This window comes from Phaseolus vulgaris, chromosome 11 (genome assembly GCF_051622355.1).
Source record: "Phaseolus vulgaris cultivar YP4 chromosome 11, ASM5162235v1, whole genome shotgun sequence".
Lineage (NCBI taxonomy): Eukaryota > Viridiplantae > Streptophyta > Magnoliopsida > Fabales > Fabaceae > Phaseolus > Phaseolus vulgaris.
The window spans coordinates 34,656,416-34,665,309 of NC_143508.1; the positions used below are offsets into that span (position 1 = coordinate 34,656,416).

General features: G+C 31.9%; 2 long non-coding RNA genes across 2 annotated transcripts; both read right to left on the bottom strand.

Moving 5' to 3' along the window:
• Positions 1 to 4,460: 4,460 nt before the first annotated feature.
• LOC137824111 (uncharacterized) lies at positions 4,461 to 5,970 on the bottom strand. Its single transcript, XR_011083213.2, has 2 exons — positions 5,589 to 5,970; positions 4,461 to 4,773 (listed from the first exon to the last, which is right to left on the bottom strand). It is a non-coding gene; the product is annotated as an uncharacterized LOC137824111 (long non-coding RNA).
• Positions 5,971 to 7,808: 1,838 nt separating this feature from the next.
• On the bottom strand, positions 7,809 to 8,235 carry LOC137829745 (uncharacterized). The gene is made up of 2 exons (XR_011084076.2): positions 8,152 to 8,235; positions 7,809 to 8,070 (listed from the first exon to the last, which is right to left on the bottom strand). It is a non-coding gene; the product is annotated as an uncharacterized LOC137829745 (long non-coding RNA).
• Between the last annotated feature and the right edge of the window lie 659 nt (positions 8,236 to 8,894).

Genomic DNA, 8,894 nt, shown 5'->3' on the forward strand with positions numbered 1-8,894 from the left:
TAAACTAAGAAAATCTAAAAGTCACACACTATTCCATATAATCAAATGTACTATCTAATTCATTATAAAACTAAATCAAAATTGCCAAAGGTTGGACATCTCTGAACTCAGAATCAGTACGTTCATCAGGTAAAAACAATATCTAATATATATAAATCAAAATTGCTGAAGGTCGGACACCTTCGGACTCAGAATCACAACGTTCAACACATTTAAACAATATATAATAACAATATCTAACAATTATTAATTAATAAAATATATATAAATAAAAATTAATATATTATTAATTAAATAAATACTAACTTGGAAATGGAGCGAAACAAGAGTAGTAGAGAAGTTGGCGCCTTTCCGCGGGAGTGCAGAAATGTTAGCGCAACGGATTATAAGGCAGCGACGAAGTCTTGCTGTGACGAAGAACACGCGTGCGGTGGTCACGACCGAAGGACCCACGCGACGTCCAGACTGGCAGCTCACAGAGGACCCACGGGCGAGGCGAAGCCGCGATGAAGAAGCTCCGCAGGTGCGACGCCAAGACGACCCACGACGTGGGGCTGGGCGGTGGTGACGAGGAACGAGAGCTGCGACGCGAGGTGAGGTTGCGCGACGGTGACGAGCCACGACAAGTGTCGTCCAAGTGGCGATAGGTGTTAGCGGCGACGACCGGTTTGGCGGGCTCAAGGACGGCAACACGAACGTTAACAGTGAACGACGGCACGAAACGACGTGGGGCTGGGCACACTCAAGGACGGCGCGACACAAAAACTGATGGAGATCAAGATCAAGATAAAATGGAGGCCAATAATCAAGGACAAGAAGAGGTAGAGGCTCAAGTGATAGACGCTCAAGGAGTTTTTAGCCCACCTCAAAGGCTTACAAGAAGCCAATTTAAGGCATTAGGAAATAATGGAAGGTTGTTTTCTCTTTTTATAGTTTCTTGTGTAATAAAAAGTGCTTAGAGGGAAACATGAGACACCTCTTTTGTAAAATCATTTTTAGACTCTAGTTTAGGAGCTTGGGGGTGTGAGCTTAGTAGTAAGCGTGAGCTTAGGTGTGAGCTTAGTAGGGGGTGTGTTGTAGGAGTAGGTAGCTTCTAGAATAAGCTTGTATTTGGTCGGCCCTTGCTCCTATAAAAGGAGAGCTTGGGTCCTTCATAATTCAGAATTGAAATTGGTAATAGAGAAACTCTACTCAATTTGAGAGAGAATTGTGAGAACTTTGTCTACTCCTACACCTTGTCTTATCTTGAGTGCATTTGGTTCTCTCAAGTGGCGGCAATAGCTCACTTATCTTGGAGCCTTCACCATCCAAGTGGCATGATCACCAAACCAAGTCCTTCATCTCCATAAGTTCTTCTCTCCTTCATCTTCCATTCCATCTTCCATGCTTTACGAAATGATAAATATGTCTTAAGCTTCTTTCTCTGCGGTTTTGTGTTTCCTTTTCACTTTATGTTCGGTTCTTTTCTGTTCTAGCTGGATTTGTTCGGTTCATTTCTGTTTTTAAAGCTTTCTATTCTGTTCATTTGCCTTAATACACATTTTAATCGGTTCAATTGGCAATAGATGGATCTTCCATATGAGTTTGGTGTTTGGTGTAAGTTTTGGTGAGTTCTTGAAACATATAACATTGATCCAATTCTATTAAAAGTGTCTATGCTATCTCCAACTCAAGTTGATTCCATAGAATGTCAAAGAATCATCTCTACTTTGCTAGTGGAATCATATCATGTGGTATCTAGAGTTTAGGTTTGTTCTTGTTTAATTTTGAGTTGTGTTGCACTTTTAATTCAAGAGCTCTATATTTCTTGTTGTTTACCTTTCTGTTTTTAGGCTTAATTTGAGTTTTATTGTTGTTTTCTTAATTGTGCCTATCAAGTGTTTGTGTCTTTTCCTTTTTAAATCCATACAAGTTTTGTTATAGTCATGTTTTTCCAAGAATGTCATCACTTCTTGTAGTACTTTTATTGAATTTTTTGTTTCTTGCTTTGGTGTAATACAATTTTCTGAATTTGTATCTTGATCCTTTGTGCATTTTCTGTTTTAGTATTGAGTTCATACTTGTATGTTAGATCTATACAAGTTCCTATACATCATTTCCATTATGTCTTTGCTAGTTCTTAATTCTGTTTTTCATTCCTGTTAGGATTCCTCTGTTTTTCTGAAAACGTGCTTACTGTTTCGATTTATTGCAATTGATTTACTCACTGGAAATTTCTGAAATTCTGGATTTTTATTCTTTAAAGTGTTATAAAAAAAGTAGCAAAAAGAAGTACTTCAAAATTCAAAGTACAAAAAAAATGATAAATCAAAAACAAAAATTGTGCAATTCTGCCGAAAAAATTACGGTAATCTGGCAGCGATTTTAGAAAATTTATCTCAATTAATTGGCTTACTGTTTTTGAGTAATTCCAGTGCCATTGTTGAGCTAAGATCTTGAACTTTCTGTGGTTAAAATTTCATAATCCAGTTCGCTTTATATCGTTCCAGTTAAATCAGTGAACATCAAGCACAGTTTGCATAAAAAAACCCTTTGGAAAAGTGAAAAGCAATGAAAAGAAGAAGTGAAGAATAGAGAATGCGCTGGCCAGAAATTTGAAATCTGAAGAGAAACAAAGACGGTTCCCTTGGAACCGTCGTGGTATGTCCAACTTATAAAGACAGTTCCAGTAGGAACCGTCGTGATATGTCCATGTTTGAGGTTTTAAAGACGGTTCCAGTAGGAACCGCCGTGATATATCTAACTTATTTACAAAATTGCCACCGTGTTTTTTATAATGATGGTTATTTCTAAGCCGTCTTTGTTGGGAGTCGTTAATGAAGCTTTTTGTACTAGTGCTATTACTACAAAAAAAAGTGTATATTGTGGCGGTTATTTTCGTATAAACTGGCGGTTATAACCGCCACAATATACGCTTGTGGCGGTTTCCCAAACCGCCATAGAACTGGCCGCCACAAAGTTTAATGTGGCGGTTTTACTCTACCCGCCGCAACACCCGCCACTTTAAACATAGTGTAAATAGTGACAGTTTTTATATGTAAGTAGTGTCAGTTATAACTGCCGCAATTTACATTCATTGAAGAAGATTCTGGCACTATAATATACGTAAGTAGTGTCAGTTATAACTGTCGCAATTTACATTCATTGAATAAGATTCTGGCGTCATAATATACATAAGTAGTGACGTTTTTAACTGACGTAATTTTAATTCTGAATAAATGAAATTTAACCACCACATTTTTATAATTTTTTTAAGCGGTTTTATACAATTATAAAATTTAACTACCACTTTTTCATAATAAAATAAAATATTGTATAAAGTTATAATCATCTATTCATTTCATTAAAATTAAAACACACATAATAATGTTCAAAAGTTTATATGTAATTGAAAATTAAAACACATAAAAAGTTCATACATCCCTAATTAAGTTTAAAATTAAAACACACATCCCTAATCAGTTTTGCTTCTAGCACTTGATCCTATTACTTGATTAGGTGATGGAACACCATTTCCATAATTGATACCTGAAATAAATAATTTTTAGTTAATGAATTTGTATGTTTATAATTATCAAATAAAAGACACCAATAAATATTTAAATATATTAATAGCTCATAGTATACAAATAATCAAAACAATCCAGATTCACTATTCACCAATTTCAACTTACAAAGAAAAATCAAATAGCAATTTTAACACAATTGTAGATGGTCATACAGTACCTAAATGAACATGCACACTTGTATATTCTTAACCTTTAATTTTTATTAATGTGAAACAAAATTCATATTTTCACTTAAAATTTCAATTTACAAATAAGCACTAAACAGTAATTTATGTGCAATAAAAACGTGGACCCTACATGTATTATTTCAAGATTGAGTGTCGCATCAAAACATCATAGACTGAAATTGAATTGTTCTAAACCCAAAAAAAACAAATGGCCCCACAAGTATTAAATTTGGCAAATATATAGAGAAAAATGAAAACCAATTCGACGGTGGACTCACTCACACCAAGAAATAACCATGCAACAATTCTAAATCGTGAATAATTGACTTCAGTCACAATGTCAAGGATATTATTCTTTAAATTATATTATAATAGAAATTACAATAACAGAAAGAGAAAAACAATGAAACATTAATCTTGTAACTTAAACCTTGAGTAACACAAAATCAATTTATAAAATAAAATTTAATTATATATTATTATTTTATCATATTTTTAATTGACTTAAGATTTTTACACTTTATCCTACTGAAAATATAACCTCTATGTAGAAAGAAAAATAAATGATAGAGAGTGATAAGATAAGTTTAAGAAAAGTTGTGATTACATCTTAAGGTATATAGTGTACCGTTTATTTCTTTTTGTTTGATTATTCATCTTCGTCTTTGTATGCTACTGCTAAAGCTGAAATATTGCATGCTAATGGACTTGAAAAGTAGAAATATTTTTGAATGCTTTTAACATCTTAAATATTAAGAAAATTATTAAAATTGTTCAAGAGTTTAATTTTGTCCCTCTTTAACATTTTTTAGAGTTATAGTACAAGCCCTTCATTATAAAAAGGTAGATGAAATAAAATTAATGAAACTGCTCATACAAGCAGCAAGGTAGAGAAAAGTAAGTAACTTGGCTTTGAAGTGTAGAAGCAGACTGCATGTATATATCATCAACATCATCCATTCCATAGCTAACGGTTCATCTCCAATTCCCTTTTCACCTCTCTCAAGTTCTTCCAATAAATCTCAAACTCCTAGAAACTGCGTGCATAGAGCAGAAATTTAACAGAGGAGTAAAATTATAAATCTACATTCTAGAACAAAATATTTTTAATAAAAGATAAACACAATCAATGATTAGTAATAAATTACATTTACAAGTTGGAAAAAGGGATAACGCGCAAATCAATTCAATAACATTAACTTGCAATCCACAATTCTAGAGTATATTTTTGTCACTTCTGAATATCTCAGTTCACACATCTATAATTGATAAAAGGAGAATGAGTGCAGCAAGATACAATTAATATAGAGAGAATATGCTCCGTCGAAGCCATGCCCATACCACTCTTTGTTGTGCCATAGGCAGCTCCCACACCTTCCTCTATCATTTCAAACAACTCTTAGTAAGATAAATCAGAGAATGAAGAGCTAACAAAAATTCTCACAATCCCTCTTTCTATGTTTAAATACACAGCTATTCAACCTCTTCTACCAAGCAATTTCAAGAATCAAAACAGAGTGAAGAAATTTCAACAAACTAATTTTGTCCATCGAAACCCAAACAAAGCAATGAATAACCAAAAACTATCCAGTATCAACATCAACCTATATCTATGAGAAACTAAATCTACGATTTGAAGCTACGCAATTGAATCCAACAAAACAATTGAACCACATAAACTACAAAAAAACAACTGAATCAATCATAACATATATTGTTTACCTTTTTTCTCTTTCATGCAAGGATCAAATTAAGCATAGGACAACAAAAGTTCCTAAAAAATTGAAACTCGAAAGACATCATGTAACTATTCCAAACACAAATCTAAATGAGAAGTTAGGGATTGAATTACAAGAGAAGATGAGTGCAACTGCGGCTCCAATAAATTTAAACCCTCTCTGCAGTCCCTCGACGACGCCGATCCTGATGACCTCCTCCGCTACTTCGACAAGCCTAACATCCCTCTCAACAAACAAAAGCGTCTCGCCAACATTGTCTTCGACGCCGTCCTCGATAGCGTCCATCGCCACCACCCACCGCAAAACCCTCCAGAAGGTCCGATGCAGATCTCCACCTACATCAAAATCAACGCATTAGAAACGAGACAGTTTGAGCGGGCTTTGATCGTTGTCGACAACAGGAGCTTTGTGAAGTATTTGGAAGGATTCATTGCTCCATCTTATGACCGGAACCAGCATCACGCAACGATGAAGGAGTTCTGCCCTCTATAAACTGGCGTTGGAATAGGGTTTCAAAGGTTTTAGAAAGTTTTAGAGGATAGAACGAGAATTTGGAAAATCAAAATTTTGAATAAGCGTGGGAAATGAAAATGGAGGGAAATAAAGTAAATAGGATGGAGGGAATAAAAATGAAAAATCAAAACATTGTATATTTTATAAAATGAGAGTTTTAAATGTCATATTTTGAATATGAAATATGACGGTTATTTAAGTGTCGTATTATATTGATAATTATGACAGTTTTTAATAACCGTCATATTAAAACTGTCGTTATTTACATAATTTTTTGTAGTGTATCTAGTTCCCTCTCCAAGCTGACCACGTTTTCTGTACCAAAAAATCTCACAAAATCGAATCTTCGGCCCCATCTATTCCTTCTCCTTGATATGAACACTTCCTTGACTCTAGCCCATTTCTGGAAGAATTTCAGCATCTCGTACTCCCCGTGGCTAGCCGGAAAGTTAGAGAAGAAGAAAGTTGTGAAGGAGTTGGCATAGGATTGGTTCTTTCGCATCCCAAATTTCCTCCACGATTCCTCCATTCGATACAATTTTTTTTATTCGTTTTTTTTATATAACAGAACTGAACATTTTAAAAAGAAATTTATTTTAAATTAATAAAAAAAAACTTATATGAGAAAAAAATTCTAACTTAAATCAGTCATGTTTACACAATTGAAGAATGTGGGAGCACAAGGCCCTGCATTGTGAAAAAAATAAAGTTGGCTTGGAAACCAGTTAAGGAAGAAAAAACAACGACACACAACTCAATGTGTTAAAAAGACAGCTATGGGCTGTTTTACAAACTCTGTTGAAGCTGAATTACTAGAGTCATGTATGCTATTAAGATTTTCATACACATAATTTGCCTTATTTTATATTCTCATAATTTTCTTTTGGATTTTGCTGCACTAGTCTCCCACTTGTATTGTTTTCTTGTTAATGATTGATGTTAATTGGGGTCTCCAATCTAATTGGATTGTAAACAACATAACAAGTTGCCCTTTTTTAACCAATTTTTTAATGCTTACTATTTTAACAATATAATTAATAGACTCATAAATTTTCGACATTCTATTATATTTAATCTGTTATATAATTTATTATTAAATTTAACAATTAATATAATTTGATTTACATTGTTTCCAATAGAGCTATGGAAGCTCATGTTTCAAAGAAGAAGCTTCAATATATTACACATAAATAAAGTGTTTATCTCACTACTATTGAATTTATAAATTATATTTTCATTGATATTTAAATTGTAGTGCCAATCAATAAAAAAATCATAAATGTAAATATTATGTGGTGACACATATGCAACCAAGTATATATTCCAACATTATTGACTCCTGAAATAAGATAATGTATAAGTTAAATATCTTAATCAATTAAATATGAATTACACTTTTTATTGATTATATCAAATTTAAAATTTGTAGATATTTAGTGATTCATTACATTGAACAATGAAAATATGAAGAAAAAAAATATGTTTTTGTAAGGATTATTGGTGGATTTTTTTTAGTTAATTTTATGATACATGTAATATTAGATTTTGAACTTTGTATACCGTGTTTATCTTATATAAATATCTATAATTTTTGTAGTATGAATTCCTATCTATTGTTAAACATAGTAAATTCAAAGTAATTAACCTAAAAAAGAATTAGCATAATAATAAAAATTATAACGATTTGTTTATTTGATATTTTCTTAGTCTGAACACTAATAAGGTCTATTATTAAGTTTTAAGCCATATAAAGGTGAGGAATTTGAAGCATATATTTAAGTTTTAAGGCATAGAAAGATAATGAATTTGAAGTAATGTGATGAAATCGAAAATTTAATTTATCATGAAACATATTAATTTATTAATTCTCAATGACATAATTATGGATGAAATGTGTAGCACATCACTGATCACAAGGGCATTCGCATCTGTGAGTTGCCATATTACAAAACGCCTTGCATGGTGGTTTGCAAAAATTCAAGCAATCACGGTTTGTATCACACTTTTGTATTCCGTCAACTTGGTTGTTCTCAGAATATTTGTACACATCTCTTGTATTTGGGATGCTCAACACACCATTCCCTGCAAAAACATACACAAATTCAATAACAATTAAGAGTCTTTTCATAAACTCAAATATCAAAATATGTTCAAACAATATACCATAGCATGCTATTAGAGCAAATATGACAACACTCAAAGCTATCTTATTAACCACACCCATCTCTCTCTGCTTTCTGCTTTCTGCTTTCTTTCTGCTTTCTACTTTCTTTGTGGGTTTCTTACTCTCTCTTCATTTCAGTTTGTACCTTCTACTACATATTTATACTACTACTTAGTCAATGTTTTGTTCTTTCTTTTATTCATTTCTAAATTACTATTAAATAAAATAGCAATCAAACAAAGCAAGTATTAACACTACATTTAAAACCTTTGAAGATTCAACATTACCATTATATTTAATTTATTGTTGACCATAGAGACACATATTTCTCATATTATTTGAAAATCTCCTTTATAATCGCATTATTACTATGAATATTAATTAATATAACTAATATGGTTATTAATATTACTAATATTATTATTAATATTGTTTTTAATTTTATTAATGTTATTATTAATATTACTAATATTATAATTAATATTGTTATTAATACTGTAAAAACCCAAAAAGTTCCTACACACTACACTTTGAACTAATTGAATGGTCTTGTAAAACTTATAGTAATTCAACTATAAAGTAAAGATATACACCATATATATAAATATATTTTTTTACAAAATGAGGTTAAAATTTATTATCTATCATTTTATCACTCTTGCAACTATACTATATTTGCTTGTGTATATACTATAATTATCAGAGTTTATAATACAAATAAACAATGGAATCTTTACTGTTA